At 46.9% G+C, this 15,000-nt stretch overlaps 1 pseudogene across 1 annotated transcript in view; it reads left to right on the top strand.

The window, feature by feature from the left end:
• Positions 1-9,732: 9,732 nt before the first annotated feature.
• LOC311240446 overlaps positions 9,733-15,000 on the top strand; it is a 45,547-nt pseudogene continuing 40,279 nt past the window's right edge. Inside the window, exon 1 of the transcript XR_014621103.1 lies at positions 9,733-9,753. The product of XR_014621103.1 is annotated as an uncharacterized misc_RNA (transcript). The remainder of the gene's footprint in view (positions 9,754-15,000) is intronic.

Here is a 15,000-nt window from a genome sequence, read left to right as displayed (position 1 = left end):
CTGTACCTCCACATTCGTCGGCCATTCGCTTCTTCAGGCCGGTACATTGTCTGGGGTAATGTGGGATCTAGCCGCCCCATCAGGAGTGTGTTGGGGGTAACTGGGTCGATATCCGCCACATCACTGGAGACATATCCGAGGGGCTTCGAGTTAAGTACTCCCTCAATCTCCGTGAGGACTGTCATTAGGACTTCTTCCGCCACAGTCTGGGCCCCAAGTACTGCGTACAGGGCTGTCTTTATGGAGCGCACTTCTCGTTCCCAAGTGCCACCGAAGTGGGGTGCGTTTGGGGGGTTGAATTGGAAATCAACCTGTGCTGGAGCGAGGTGGGTCTTAAGTTCTGGGCCCATAGCTTGGAAGCTCTCTCTCAGCTCTCTTTCGCCGCCTTTAAAGTTTGTCCCATGATCGGACAATAGGGTAGACGGTCTTCCTTTCCGTGATATGAATCTACGGAAGGCCATAAGGAATGAGTCTGTGCTCATGGTCGGGAGAAGCTCGATGTGTATCGCTCTGGTGGTCATGCATTTGAATACAATACCCCACCGCTTCTCGGTTCCTCTTCCTTTCTTTATGTGCAGCGGGCCAAAGCAGTCCATACCCGTTGAGTGGAATGGCTTGTCACCGATTCGGAGGCGACATGGAGGAAGGTCAGCCATCCTTGGTATGCTGGGCTGCGCGCGCCACTTGCGGCAGTCTAGACATGTTCGTTGGAAGCGTCGTACCGCCTCTCTTCCTTGTAGGATCCAGTAACGACGTCTGATTTCCGCGAAGACTCTTTCTGCTCCTGCGTGATGTACATCCTCATCGTATTTCTTTATAATCAGCTCTGTGACCTTGTGTCGGCTGTTCAATACGATCAGGTATTTAATGTCATCCGGTAGATTGGGGGCTCTGCGTAGGCGACCACCCACTCTGATGAGGGTGTGAGCGTCGCTCTCGGGGGCCAGGTGAATTAATCTGCTGTCGGATGGGACGGGCTTTCCTCCCTGTAGACAGGCCAATTCATCGGGGAACGAGTCTCTCTGGGCTCGCTGCAGTAGAAGCAATTCTGCTTCCTCGTAGTTAGCCGCTGACATATCAGCGGGGGACTTGCACTCCGGGTGGTACCGCAGGAATGTTCTTTGTTGTGCACTCTCTATGGACGTGCAATCGTTTATGTTAGGGTCGGTGGAGGCTACGGTGCTCAATCCACAGAACACAGACTTCTTAATTTCCACCTCCTCTGGACTTGCTGCCCTCGGGATAGGCATGGGCCACTGTCCTTCCGGGAGTCTTAGGAATGCGGGGCCGTCACTGTAGACATTGCGACGGGTGAGGTCATCCAGGGGGATCCCCCGGGTGATGACGTCAGCTGGGTTCTGTTTTGTATCAACGTAGCGCCACTCTGTTTCTCCGGTTAACTCTTCGGTTAAGTCTTGAATCTCGGTGACTCTGACTCCCACGAAGACTTTGTACTTGCATGAGTCCGATTTGATCCAGGCGAGTACCGTCGTGGAATCTGACCACAGGATTGTTCTAGACACCGGTATGGTGAGCTCACGTTGGATGAGCGTGGCTAGGTGCGCTCCGGCTAAGGCTGCGCAGAGCTCTAGACGTGGGATAGATTGTTGCTTGCGTGGGGCTACTCTCGAGCGGGCGAGGACAAATGCTGTGTAGATCTCTCCCCCTTGGTCTTGGGCCCGCAAGTAGGCTACTGATCCGTATGCGACCTCTGAGGCGTCACTGAAGACGTGCAAGTCCATTTTACATGTCTCTGGCCTCACCGTGGGTGGGAAGTAGCTTTGGCGCATATTAACGCCTGGGAGTGAGTGGAGCTCCATCTCCCACTCTCTCCAGGTGGATGCAAGGTGTGCGGGAATGGGGTCGTCCCAGCCCTGGTCCTTGTCCCACAATGCTCGTACAATCATTTTTGCCCTGGTGGTGTACGGTAGAATACATCCTAGCGGGTCATATTGTCGGGCGAGTGTTGTGTACACACTCCGTCTGGTGGTCGGCGCCGCCGCCGGCCTTCCCTGCTCCGTAGTCAGGGGCTTGTGTCTGTAGTGAAGCGAATCTGTTTTGAATCGCCACACCAATCCCAGGGTCATCTCCTGGGCTTCTCCCGGGATTGTAGCCATCCAGGTCTCGCTGCTGGCTGCCTTGTCCTCGGAGGAGAGGCTGCGCAGTACTTGCGGATCGCTGCTGGCCCACTGCCTGAGATCAAAGCCGCCTTTGATCAATGAGGCGCGGAGTTTAATCAGGAGAGCCTCTGCTTCTTCCTGGGTTGAAAGGCTTTGTAGACAGTTGTCTACGTAGAAGCTGTTCTTTACGCTGTGTCGGACCTCTTCGTCCGCTGCTGGGTCCTCTGCTACATGTTTCTGTAGTGCAAATGTCGCACAGCAGGGGCTGCACGTCGTTCCGAAGGGGAGGACTTCCCATTGGTAGATGGCTGGGTGCTCATCTCCTGGCTTCTCTCTCCATAGGAACCGTAACAGGGGCTTGTCCGCCTCTACTAATCTCACCTGCAGGAACATTCCTTTAATGTCCCCGCTGATGGCCACCTTTTCCTGGCGGAAGCGGAGTAGAACGCCGAGTAGGGAGGGGCCGAGTGTGGGACCGGGCAGTAACTCTTTATTCAGATTTTGGGATCCGATCTGGTAGCTGCAGTTAAATACTATGCAGTCTTTACCGTTGTGATGGACCTTGTGGTGGGGCACGTACCACGATTCAGTGGTCTGGTCAGCCTCTTTAATGTCCATCTTTGTGACGTGTCCCGCTGTGATGAGCTTCTCAATCTCAGCGCGGTATACACTCTCTTGGGCGGGGTTCTTGGCTAAGCGCCGCTCCGTGTTCAGCAGGTACCGTTCTATGGCATCTGTCTTGGCGTGGAAAGTAGGCATTCCTTCTCGCCGCAGGAGTGGCGTGGCGTATCTCAACACGCCGTTGACCGGGACTCTCTTGGTCCCTGTCTCGAGGAGGTGAATGGCGTAAATGTCATCTTTAGAGCGAATGTCTTTCTTTCCATTCTTAAAGGGCATTTGTTCCAAGCTCCATAGCCGCTCTACGTGTTGCAGGAGTGCGGTTTCTCCCTCTGTGACTCGGGAGTGGAGACATCTAGTGGCTGTACTTCGGTTGAGAGATTTGGCGAGCGGGCCTTGGAGAGTCCATCCCAAACGGGTCTCGACTGCTGCAGGACAGCCTCGGGGTCCGGTATGAACCCGGTCTATCGGGACAATGAGGTCTGCATGGTCGGAGCCTATCAACAGGGTCGGCATAGCATTGTCTATGAGCGGGATCGGTAACTTGCGCAGATGTGCATATTTCTCCATCAGCTTGGCGACGGGGTATGTGTACCGCGACAGTCCTATTTCTTGGCTGGTGAAAGCGTCTGCAATCTGGTACCGTCGCTCAGGCTGGCCGCTTGCTGCGATAGAGAATGAGACATTCTCGCCCTTTATCGTCTTCAAATCTCGTCTTATTGTCCGAATTGTCATTTGGGTTTCGCTTCCCCGCAGCCCTAGCTGGGCCGCAGCGGAGGCGAGCAGCAGGGTCTTCTCTGACCCGTCATCGAGGACGGCGTAAGTGTCCAGGACTTTATTCTGGTAGCTTAGTGTCACACGCACTACTTTTAGGAGTACTCGGGCTCCACTGCTGCTGGCGGGATCGATGTACATGACGCTCGCTTTGCGGCTGGATGGTGCAGGTGAAGGGCGCCGTCTGTTACTGTCGTGAAGTATGTCCAGATGGGCTCCATCGCACTTGGTGCACCTTTTCTTTAAGCGGCATTCGGCTGCCATGTGTGAGCGCGCACAGCGAAAACAGCGCTTGTTGGACTTTATCCATTGACCTGCTTCCTCCGCGTTCAGCTTGGGGAAGGAGTCACATTGCGCTAGCCAGTGTTCTTTCTCACAGTAGGGGCACACTATCTTCCACTTCTCCGTTCTGGAGGGGGTACTGTGGCTCCTGCTGCTCGGTACTGACTCCGATTGGTGCATCACAGTCACCGATCTTCTTCCATCATTTAGTCGTCTGGTTCCTTCTCTGGAGCCAGGGGTGCTCCGTCCGAATGTATCTAGCCGTAGGCTGCTGACTTCTCTCGCCAGGAAGTCTGCTAGATCGAGGAGGTTCGGTTCGGGGCCATTCGGGTCTCTGTGGTCCCTCTGCCGCCTAAAGCGCTCCTGACGAGCGGGCGGCAGCTTCTCCAGGATCCTTTCCACATTTGAGTTGGCGTAAAGTTCATACTTCCCCTTCTCTCTTTGCGCTCCCAACATCCCTACCAGGGACTGCACTCTGATGGACAGGTCGTCCAGTGCTCGATTGTCTATTGCTGGGGGTAAGCGGTCGATGTGTCGGATCTCCTGGATCACGTAATCCCATATGCGCCCATACCTCTGGTCCAATGCTACCAGCGCTGCTGTGTATGGGGTGGTGGAAGTCGCGTAGGCGAGCGCTATATTATGTGCGCGGGGCACCTTTAAGTGCTGCAGTAGGATGGCGTATTTGTGGCGTTCATCCAATACATCCACCAACATGGTCTCCAGACACATGCGGAGTTCTGTATACTGGGCCCGGTTCTCTTGGGTGAAGTCGGGTACCATAGGCGTGCCAATGTATGACGCTGACTGTGGATACATCGGCGAGCGTTGGGGGAGAGGCCTCCTAGGCGAGTCTCCTCCCGCTTCTTGGTATGGGCTGGTACCGGCAGTGTACCATGGCCCGCTTGTCCAGGTGCTGTTCCTCGGTGCGGGTCGTGCGTCGTGCTCACCCGTGTATAGAGTCGGGGGTCTGTAGCGCAGCTCCGCGGGAGTATAGCCTGGGCTGTACCGGACCTCCTGGTCCGGTAGAGTACTGTGCTGTCTTCGGGCGTGGTTCTCCTCCTCTTCCTCTTCGTCTTCAGTTGGGTCATCCAGTGCTTGTAGTCTCTGGTTTAGCCTCTCCACAGGATATGCTGCTCCTTCCCGGTTGCTAGGTCTCGCTTGGACCGGTGGGGGGAGGTGGTCTGTGGGGGGTATAGACCTCGTCTGTTGGTCAAGTTCAGGGTTGTTTACTCGGCTAGGGGATGCCGCCCTGGAGGTGTGTCTAGACGAGTTCCTGGAGCCTCTGGCGGAGGGAGAGGGTGTTGTCCGTCTGATCAGCTGTTCTATTAGTTGCGCTTGCTGTCTGTCGCGCTCTGCGTCCCGTTGAGCACCGGCTCGTTCTCGGGCCACATTCTCTTCCATCTGAATGCGTCTTATTTCTAGACGTATCTGCTCTTCTTCGCTCCGCTGCTGGGTCTGCAGTCGGTCGCGTTCAGCAGCGGCGTTCAGGCTGATGAGGAAGGCCTGCTGTAGGGTCCTCTCTGCCTCGCTGGGAGAAGGCGGTTGTATAGGGGAGCCTTCCCTCGGGGTACTCCTTGCGGAGCCTTGGAGTTCTATCTCCACGGTGCTCTCCCCGTCTTCTTCCGTGCCGAGTTCTCTCTCGGTAGCGTTGTATTCCTCCCGGGACTCATCGGGGACTACTTCTTCAGTACTGGCGGGGTGTGAAGTCATGTCTGGTTCCCACTGGTCCCCACCGTGAACTTGGTCAGTTACATTAGAGCCCGTAGGGGCCTCTATGGTCGGGGTAGTCTGGGCGTTGGGGTTAGACATACTTTTACTTTCTAGTTTTACCGCGTTTACTGTTAGTAGAAGACTAGGTTGTTGACTGACAGCGTAAGCCTCTAAGTACTGAGGGAGCCGTCGTTCGCGCTGCGGGCGTTGGTTAGGAGGATCGTTTCGTGGAGTGTTCATAATAGGCCATTTCAATATTAATAACACTATATTAATATTACACTGATTACCATCCGGCTCGAAGGACCAATTGTAACTGAGGGGTACAATTCCCTGACTGTATTACTAGATATGATACTTACTACCACTACCTTTGTACTTAATATTCGGCCACCCAGTACACGGCATAAATATATTATCATGAACACTCTCACGTAGATGAAACGGATCCAACACAAATGTACGAATTAGAAACAAGTCTTTATTGCCTACACAGCGATGGTGTGTAGACTAAACACTTAATCACTTAATTACATTTATGAATTGAAATAGTATGCACTTTTATGGCAAGGAGTATTCGTCGGTATATCAATAGATAATGTCCAATCTCTGAAGGCGCAGGTGGTAAATATACGACCTGGAATAGTTAAGGAATAACAGCAATGATACTTTAATGATTATAGGCTGGATACACTAGAGGGGGTTAATCCGGTCGCTTGTAAGCCGACAGGAGTAGGAGGGGGGGGGGGGTAGAATCCAGCTGCCTCGTCCGGCCAAGGGTATCCCAGGAGAACCCACTGTAGTGCCGTTCAATGCGCCGGCGATCCTTGGACCACAGATGAAAGCAGGTGGACTCTTTGTGGGCCGGCTCTCTCCGGTCCACGGGGGAGAGATGTGGAGAGACCTCGTCTTGCAGAGCGTCTCCTCACCTTGTGTCCTCTCCAGGGGGGGGGTTCCAACACACGGTAGTGTCGGGGGTCTTTATCCATAGAATAATCAAAGTATCCAAAGCATAATCCGTGCCTGGGAAGGCGGGCTGTCGTCGGTAGAATAATCCGGTATACAGGTCCACTCGCTCGTCGGCTCTGGGGCTCCTCGGGTGCAGCTTCACATAGGGTCAACCACCCTGGGTAAGCAGCCAGTTCTCTGCCCGAAACGATGGGGTACTGACTACGGTAGTATTCTCACCGCACGAAGCACTATATATTAACAGACTATTATTAGCTTAATAGACTACGTCCAACTCGACGATATAGTGCCAAATATGACTATTCAAATATTAATATACACGATGTCTCAATACCGATGGTAGGCGAACTTGGCCTTACTCCCACACGTGGCATCGCGGGGAGGCTTTACGTCTGTGACTCTATTGGAGGGTAAGAAACTGGACTGAAAAGAAAGTCCTACTTTAGTAGCGCAGTATATATACGCACTATGAACAAATAGTCCCATTAGTGGTGCGGTAGCCAAATTCCTACGCGGAACTAGGACTTGTTCGTACATGTCGAGCGGTACGTTTGAACTGGGTCTGAGGGGTATGGCAGCCTGGCACCAAGGTCTCGACCAATAGTAGAATGGAGACTATTATGGGATGTTCAGTAGGCTAGAATGGATATTCAATGCATATTGTACAAGGAATATACAAGGGATATCAGGGAATATTAGAGAATATACAAATACAATTAAATATATATATATAAATAAATATATATATTCGGTTTAATCTGGCCCTTCACAACATACTGCTAATTAGATTAGATTCGATTCAAATGAATTGTCATCATACAGCACAAGTACAGTACAATGAAAATAAGTTTGGCACCAAACCAGAGTGCAAATGTAACAGTAAAGTGCAATAGTAGGCTAATATACAATGTAGCCTACAGGTGGTTAAACTGAATATAACATAATATAAATGAGTACTACTGAGTAATAGGGCTAATCAGATGTACTGTACGCACAGAGTTGTAGTATTAATATGTACAGTGATACACGTATAAAGACACTATGGTAGTAAGTCATACTGGCCAGCAGTGTAAAGTCAGAGTATGGGTAAGGGATATGTACAGATATAGATCTACAGATATGTAAAAGGGATTATATGCAGGTATGAACAGACAGATGTGTGTGTATATAGAATAAATGTATATATGGTATATAAGGTACAGCATTATTGTGCATGCTATAATACAGAGTTATAAGTAAGGGATAATGTATAGCTACGAGGTCATTGTCGCAAAATAATTGACCGACACGGAGTTTAGAATACCGAGGCGCCTCTCCGAGGTGTTCTAAACGTCAGTGAAGGTCAATTATTTTGCGACAATGACCGAGTATAGCTATACATTATCCCGCTTATTACATGGCTAACTTACTAACAATATACCTAATTCATTTTACACCATCGACAAGACGCGATCAAATGCAGACGCAGTTGTTCTGTGGCTCTGTCAGCCCAAATAAAGTGATTATTATTATCGCCGGCAGCCGGCAGGCGTGTCTGATTGCACTGATGCAGTGTGTGTCAGTGGGCTTGATTGCTCCAGCTGCGAAAAGCAATAATCACCGGTGATTATTGCGCGTTGCCCATGGCAGCGGTCAGTTATCGAAAAATTATTCACCGCTGTCAGGGGCTATTGACCAATCACAATCAAGCATTTCGGCGAATGTGAAAACGCCATGTTATAATGGGTTATATGCAGGTGTGTAAGCAGGGGTGTAGCTCCAGATTCTGGGCCCCATGAAAGAATGTATTTGTAGGCCCCCAGTGAATGCGAGCAATTTTTTTATTGATGAAAACGCATAATATGGTTTTTACCTATACATTCGGATCAGCAGTTCAGCACCTGCACTGTTGGTGGGTGAGCCTAGTAAAGGATGTCGCATTGCGTTCATCTTCAATGAATGGACCAACGCAATAGTCTACCAAAGCCCCCCCTCTCTCTCTATATATCTCACACACACACACACACACACACACACACACACACACACACACACACACACACACACACACACACACACACACACACACACACACACACACACACACACACACACACACACACACACACACACACACACACACACTTCAGAAACAAACATAGTATCAATGAGAGCATCAATAATACACCTGAGTGAAGTCTAGTAAAAAAAAAAAAAAAATGTTTGGGCCCCCCCCCAGTGCTGGGCCCTTGGAATCATCCTAAGCTACCCCCCCCCCCCCCCCAGCTACGCCCCTGTGTGTAAGTAGTAATCAGGCCAAGGATCACTCAGCAACACCCCCCAGACTGGTCTGTGGCCCTGAAAGACACATGCTCTGGTTAAATTGCATGAAAATAGACCAAATGAAATATATAGTGATTATCCAGCAGCGCTTGTCTTTTCCCCAAAGGCCCAAGAGCACCTGACCACTTTGGTTATGAGACACTCACTGGAGCGCCTCTAGCTGAACTGTCTGCTGCTTATCCTCTGGAGCCGTTCGGAGGGCCAAAAATAATGTTGCGGAGGGTCGAGTCCCGCCCAGTGGGCCCCGGTGAGGAAGCGCTAAGCTCCTGGACAGACTATGGTATTTACCCTTTCACTACCACACTACGGAAGGTTAACCCTTTACTAACCATCTGTAGTGTGATAGTAAAGGGTTAACCTTCTGTAGTGTGGTAATCAAAGGGTTAACCCTTTGTCGTGTGGCAGTGAAAGGGTTAACCTTCTGTATTGTCGCAGTGAAAGGATTAACCCTTTGGTAGAGTGGCAGTGAAAGGGTTAACGGGAAGCCTCTGTCAGAGGACGGACCCACATTTTAGTTTGATAATAATAATAATAAACTTTATTATAGCACATTTCATACAAGAATTGCAGCTCTTGCTTTTACTGCTTCACAGCAGTAAAAAAAGACAGACATAAAATGAGCACAAAATTGGCAGATCAAGAGCAATGCATAAAGTGCAGACATAAAATAAGTATAAAACGAGCATAAATAGATAGCGGCAAAATAGACAAAGTCAAGGTAAGGCATAGATCATTAAATCACATCGTTTTTCCATATTAGGATCTAACATTTTAATAGGCCTCTTTGTTAACAGTTTGATTATCACCGATACACATAATATAGACATTTAGATGTCTGTCAGAGCACTAGGTCTTTCTCAGATACTATTATGCCTTTTCCACTGTTCTAAGGTACAAAGTTCACCCGGCAGAAAATATATTCAATCTCAACTCAATGGTGTCTGACAGTTCTATGGTAACTTTAAAATAGACAGTAAAAAAAAATAGTACAATAGAATAGAGAGGGTAAAATAGTTCAATAGTGATGTTGGGTGTCAAAGTGCTGCTGATAAGATCTCTGGCTCAAACGGGCTTCTCTGGTGATGAGAAGGTTTCAGGTTTCAGGTTTTTATTTAGACTCCACAACATAAACAGATCATTAATCCAGCTTACATTGCTGTCAAGGATAGTAACGTAAAAGCCTCTTGACTTATTTCCATCGTTGTCCTTGGGTGTCAAGGATGCTAGAAACACACAACTCATTACAGAATTAATCACAATTATTATTTTTGCATAATAATAATGGCACAACCCTAAATTAATACAAAACAAAGCACATTTGTTGATACAATGTTCATTTATTTAGGTCATGGTGGAAGAGTCACAATCAACCCTGTCTGGGCTTGTTAGTCAATTATGTTCAGGTTGGTGTTTGGCCACGTACATACAGGATTTAGTTTAATTAACAGATTGCAGAATGGGTATAGTACAGTACAGTACAGCTCAATACACACAATTGACCTGTTCTTTGTTTTTTAAACTGGTGAAGCACTGTTTTTACACTGTTTTTACCTTGGATGTTTTTTTATGAATTGCCTTGTTAATTTTCTTTTACTTACTTACTTACTTACTTACTTACTTACTTACTTACTTACTTACTTACTTACTTACTTACTTACTTACTTACTTACTTACTTACTTACTTACTTACTTACTTACTTACTTACTTACTTACCTACTTACTTACTTACTTACTTACTTACTTACTTACTTACTTACTTACTTACTTACTTACTTACTTACTTACTTACTTACTTACTTACTTACTTACTTACTTACTTACTTACTTACTTACTTACTTACTTACTTACTTACTTACTTACTTACTTACTTACTTACTTACTTACTTACTTACTTACTTACTTTCTTACTTACTTACTTACTTACTTACTTACTTACGTTGCAATGAATCTGTGTGGCTGAAGCAGTCTGTCTATCTATCTATATTATCCACTTTACTTTATTATGTTTATTTAATTAGGGACAGTGTACATTATTATAACAGTAATGAGACAGAGGACCACCACTGTAAATATGCCAGTGTTAGCTGGGTAGCTAGTTTTCAAACTGCAGTCCCTGGGCAAGATGTTAAATGCCTGCAGGTAAAAATAACAGAATAGAGAGAGACATTTTAGACATTGTCTATTTACTGCTTTTCATAACACATCATCATTGTTGAGTGGGTTACAACAATAAAAGCAGGCTGGTCTGATTTTGTATTACATGGTTATAAAAGGTAACCAGTTATTGATTGCTAATAATTCAAATCAATCAATTAGTTCATGTTACATCAGGGGTCGGGAACCTATGGCTCGCGAGCCATATATGGCTCTTCTGGTGACAGCATATGGCTCCCAGAATTTTTTGAGTAAAAAAAAAAAAAAAAAAAAAAAATTATACTTGTGATATTTCTTAATAATACTGTGTCATTTAAAAGTAAACAGAAATTAGTTTTGAAGATACAGCTAATAGTATCTGTAGCTGAAGATATAGCGAGCAGAGCTGGCGAGGGAACACAAGTGGACAGAAATTAAAAATCTTCAACCTGAAGACCAGCTGATTCTTAAAACTTGGAACGAGCTTCCTGTGACATACCACACAATGCAGCATGAGTATTGCCATATATTGACCATGTTTGGCTCTACATATGCATGTGGGCAGTCATTCTTGCATATGAGGAACATTAAGACCAACCTACGCTCACGTTTAACTGATGGAAGCCTCAACGCCTGCATGAAGCTCAACCTCACCACGTATGAACCAGATTACAAGGCCATCAGCAAAACCATGCAGCACCAGAAGTCGCATTAAAAGTAAGACATATTTAATTCATTATACGTTAAAAATACTATATGGCTCTCAATGAAATATATTTAGAAATATTTGGCTTTTATGGCTCTCCCAGTCAAAAAGGTTCCTGACCCCTGTGTTACATGGTAGTAATTGATTGTTCCATATAGTATAGTATTAGTATAAGTAAGCAGAATGTGACTGTAATCCCAGAGAACAAGTAAGCAATTCATAAAATGTATTCTGGGCTGATTACAGTTATGTTTGTAATCTGATAATGTAATCCAAGGATTAAGATACGATAAAATAAAATAAGATATTTCTTTATTGATCCCCTTGGGGAAATTCAGGCATCATAGCAGCAAGGGGGGGGGTACAGGTATGGGCAGGGTAATAGTAGAAAAACATACATATAGGCAATAGTTATAGTACAGTAGAAAAGTAAAAATAAGCAGTGTAAACACTACAGTATAATTAACTCTGAATATAAGCACATGAGCAAGTATAGGCAGTGTAATCAAAGGTGCAGATGAGGGTCTGTTCAGTTATATTATATGTTACATATATTACAGTTATTACCCAAATGCTGCCAACCAGTCACCAGTCTGACACAATGATACAAATCAGATAAGATTCAGATTTATTTTCCATACGCAACAAGTACAATGGGATTCTTACTCTCTGTTTTGCTCCACGGCATAAAGGAATAAAAAGGAACAATTAACAGGTATTTATATCCAATAAACTGTTTGTTTATTTGTATCATATCTATATCATTTGCAAACAATCAAACCCAGATATGAGCACGGAGCATATCAGCATAGCTCCCATCCTCCCAGCAAAACTCTTTCCTATGAGCCATATTATCATGGTGTGAATGGGGCAGACAGAGGCAAGTATGCTGATTAGACTCCAGAATATAGGTAGAGGTAGTGGACACACACACACACACACACACACACACACACACACACACACACACACACACACACACACACACACACACACACACACACACACACACACACACACACACACACACACACACACACACACACACACACACACACACACACACACACACACACACACACACACACACACACACACACACACACACTATTATCTCCACCAGGCAAAGCCAGGGGATTATGTATTGGGTCACGTCTGTCTGTCTGTCTGTCTGTCTGTCTGTCTGTCTGTCTGTCTGTCTGTCTGTCTGTCTGTCTGTCTGTCTGTCTGTCTGTCTGTCTGTCTGTCTGTCTGTCTGTCTGTCTGTCTGTCTGTCTGTCTGTCTGTCTGTCTGTCTGTCTGTCTGTCTGTCTGTCTGTCTGTCTGTCTGTCTGTCTGTCTGTCTGTCTGTCTGTCTGTCTGTCTGTCTGTCTGTCTGTCTGTCTGTCTGTCTGTCTGTCTGTCTGTCTGTCTGTCTGTCTGTCTGTCTGTCTGTCTGTCTGTCTGTCTGTCTGTCTGTCTGTCTGTCTGTCTGTCTGTCTGTCTGTCTGTCTGTCTGTCTGTCTGTCTGTCTGTCTGTCTGTCTGTCTGTCTGTCTGTCTGTCTGTCTGTCTGTCTGTCTGTCTGTCTGTCTGTCTGTCTGTCTGTCTGTCTGTCTGTCTGTCTGTCTGTCTGTCTGTCTGTCTGTCTGTCTGTCTGTCTGTCTGTCTGTCTGTCTGTCTGTCTGTCTGTCTGTCTGTCTGTCTGTCTGTCTGTCTGTCTGTCTGTCTGTCTGTCTGTCTGTCTGTCTGTCTGTCTGTCTGTCTGTCTGTCTGTCTGTCTGTCTGTCTGTCTGTCTGTCTGTCTGTCTGTCTGTCTGTCTGTCTGTCTGTCTGTCTGTCTGTCTGTCTGTCTGTCTGTCTGTCTGTCTGTCTGTCTGTCTGTCTGTCTGTCTGTCTGTCTGTCTGTCTGTCTGTCTGTCTGTCTGTCTGTCTGTCTGTCTGTCTGTCTGTCTGTCTGTCTGTCTGTCTGTCTGTCTGTCTGTCTGTCTGTCTGTCTGTCTGTCTGGCTGTCTGTCTGTCTGTCTGTCTGTCTGTCTGTCTGTCTGTCTGTCTGTCTGTCTGTCTGTCTGTCTGTCTGTCTGTCTGTCTGTCTGTCTGTCTGTCTGTCTGTCTGTCTGTCTGTCTGTCTGTCTGTCTGTCTGTCTGTCTGTCTGTCTGTCTGTCTGTCTGTCTGTCTGTCTGTCTGTCTGTCTGTCTGTCTGTCTGTCTGTCTGTCTGTCTGTCTGTCTGTCTGTCTGTCTGTCTGTCTGTCTGTCTGTCTGTCTGTCTGTCTGTCTGTCTGTCTGTCTGTCTGTCTGTCTGTCTGTCTGTCTGTCTGTCTGTCTGTCTGTCTGTCTGTCTGTCTGTCTGTCTGTCTGTCTGTCTGTCTGTCTGTCTGTCTGTCTGTCTGTCTGTCTGTCTGTCTGTCTGTCTGTCTGTCTGTCTGTCTGTCTGTCTGTCTGTCTGTCTGTCTGTCTGTCTGTCTGTCTGTCTGTCTGTCTGTCTGTCTGTCTATCCAGAGCTAATCCCACTGACTACAAGGCTGCGGTGGATGAAACAGGGCACTAAGGCTGACAGCAGGCCAGGGACGTGAATCCTGGAATATCTTTTCAAATCGGTCAACGACAAGTATTTAGTTTGAATCGATTTCCATCATTGTCTGTCCTCATAGATATTCAGCATACAGTTACACCTTTTGAACACAAGAGGGCGATGCTACACAGGTTCGCTGGTCAGAGCCTCAGGGAATCAGCTCTCTGGGCCGTAGTGAACCTATTGTCGTTGCTCTACCTATGTGTTACAAACATTCATGTATGGGGCGCCCGAGTGGCGCACCACGTTACTGCGCTGCAGACCTACGCGGTCGACCTGGGTTCGTCCTTCCTCCGATCCCGGACGGATTTGCCGCATGTCCTCGCCCCATATCTTCTCCCGTTCTTCCTCTCCTCTGCTCTCTGTCGGTCACGTCTGACCAGAATCAAGCTGTAAAAATGCTAAAATAAAAAATAAACATTCATGCATGACATTAATTTCCATCATTGTCCATTGAAATAAGCCTCGCCCCCTCGTGATTGGAACCTGTTTCTATCACCCTTCATATGCTTCCTAACATCCTCCCTATTAGATTAGATACAAATGTATTGTCATTATACAGCACAAGTACAGTACAACGAAAATAAGTTTGGCATCCAACCATAGAGCAAATGTAGCAGTAAAGTGCAATAGAAATATACAATGTACAGGTGGTTAAACTGAGTACAAAATATACAAGTTAGTAGATTTTGTACCCAGTTTAACCACCTGTACATTGTATATTGCTGTTGCACTTTACTGCTACATTTGCACTCTGGTTAGATACCAAACTTTATTTTGTTATACTGTACTATGCTTCCTAACATCCA

Source organism: Notolepis coatsorum (assembly GCF_963971535.1).
Source record: "Notolepis coatsorum genome assembly, chromosome: 14".
Lineage (NCBI taxonomy): Eukaryota > Metazoa > Chordata > Actinopteri > Aulopiformes > Paralepididae > Notolepis > Notolepis coatsorum.
This window is presented reverse-complemented; position numbering and strand designations above follow the sequence as displayed.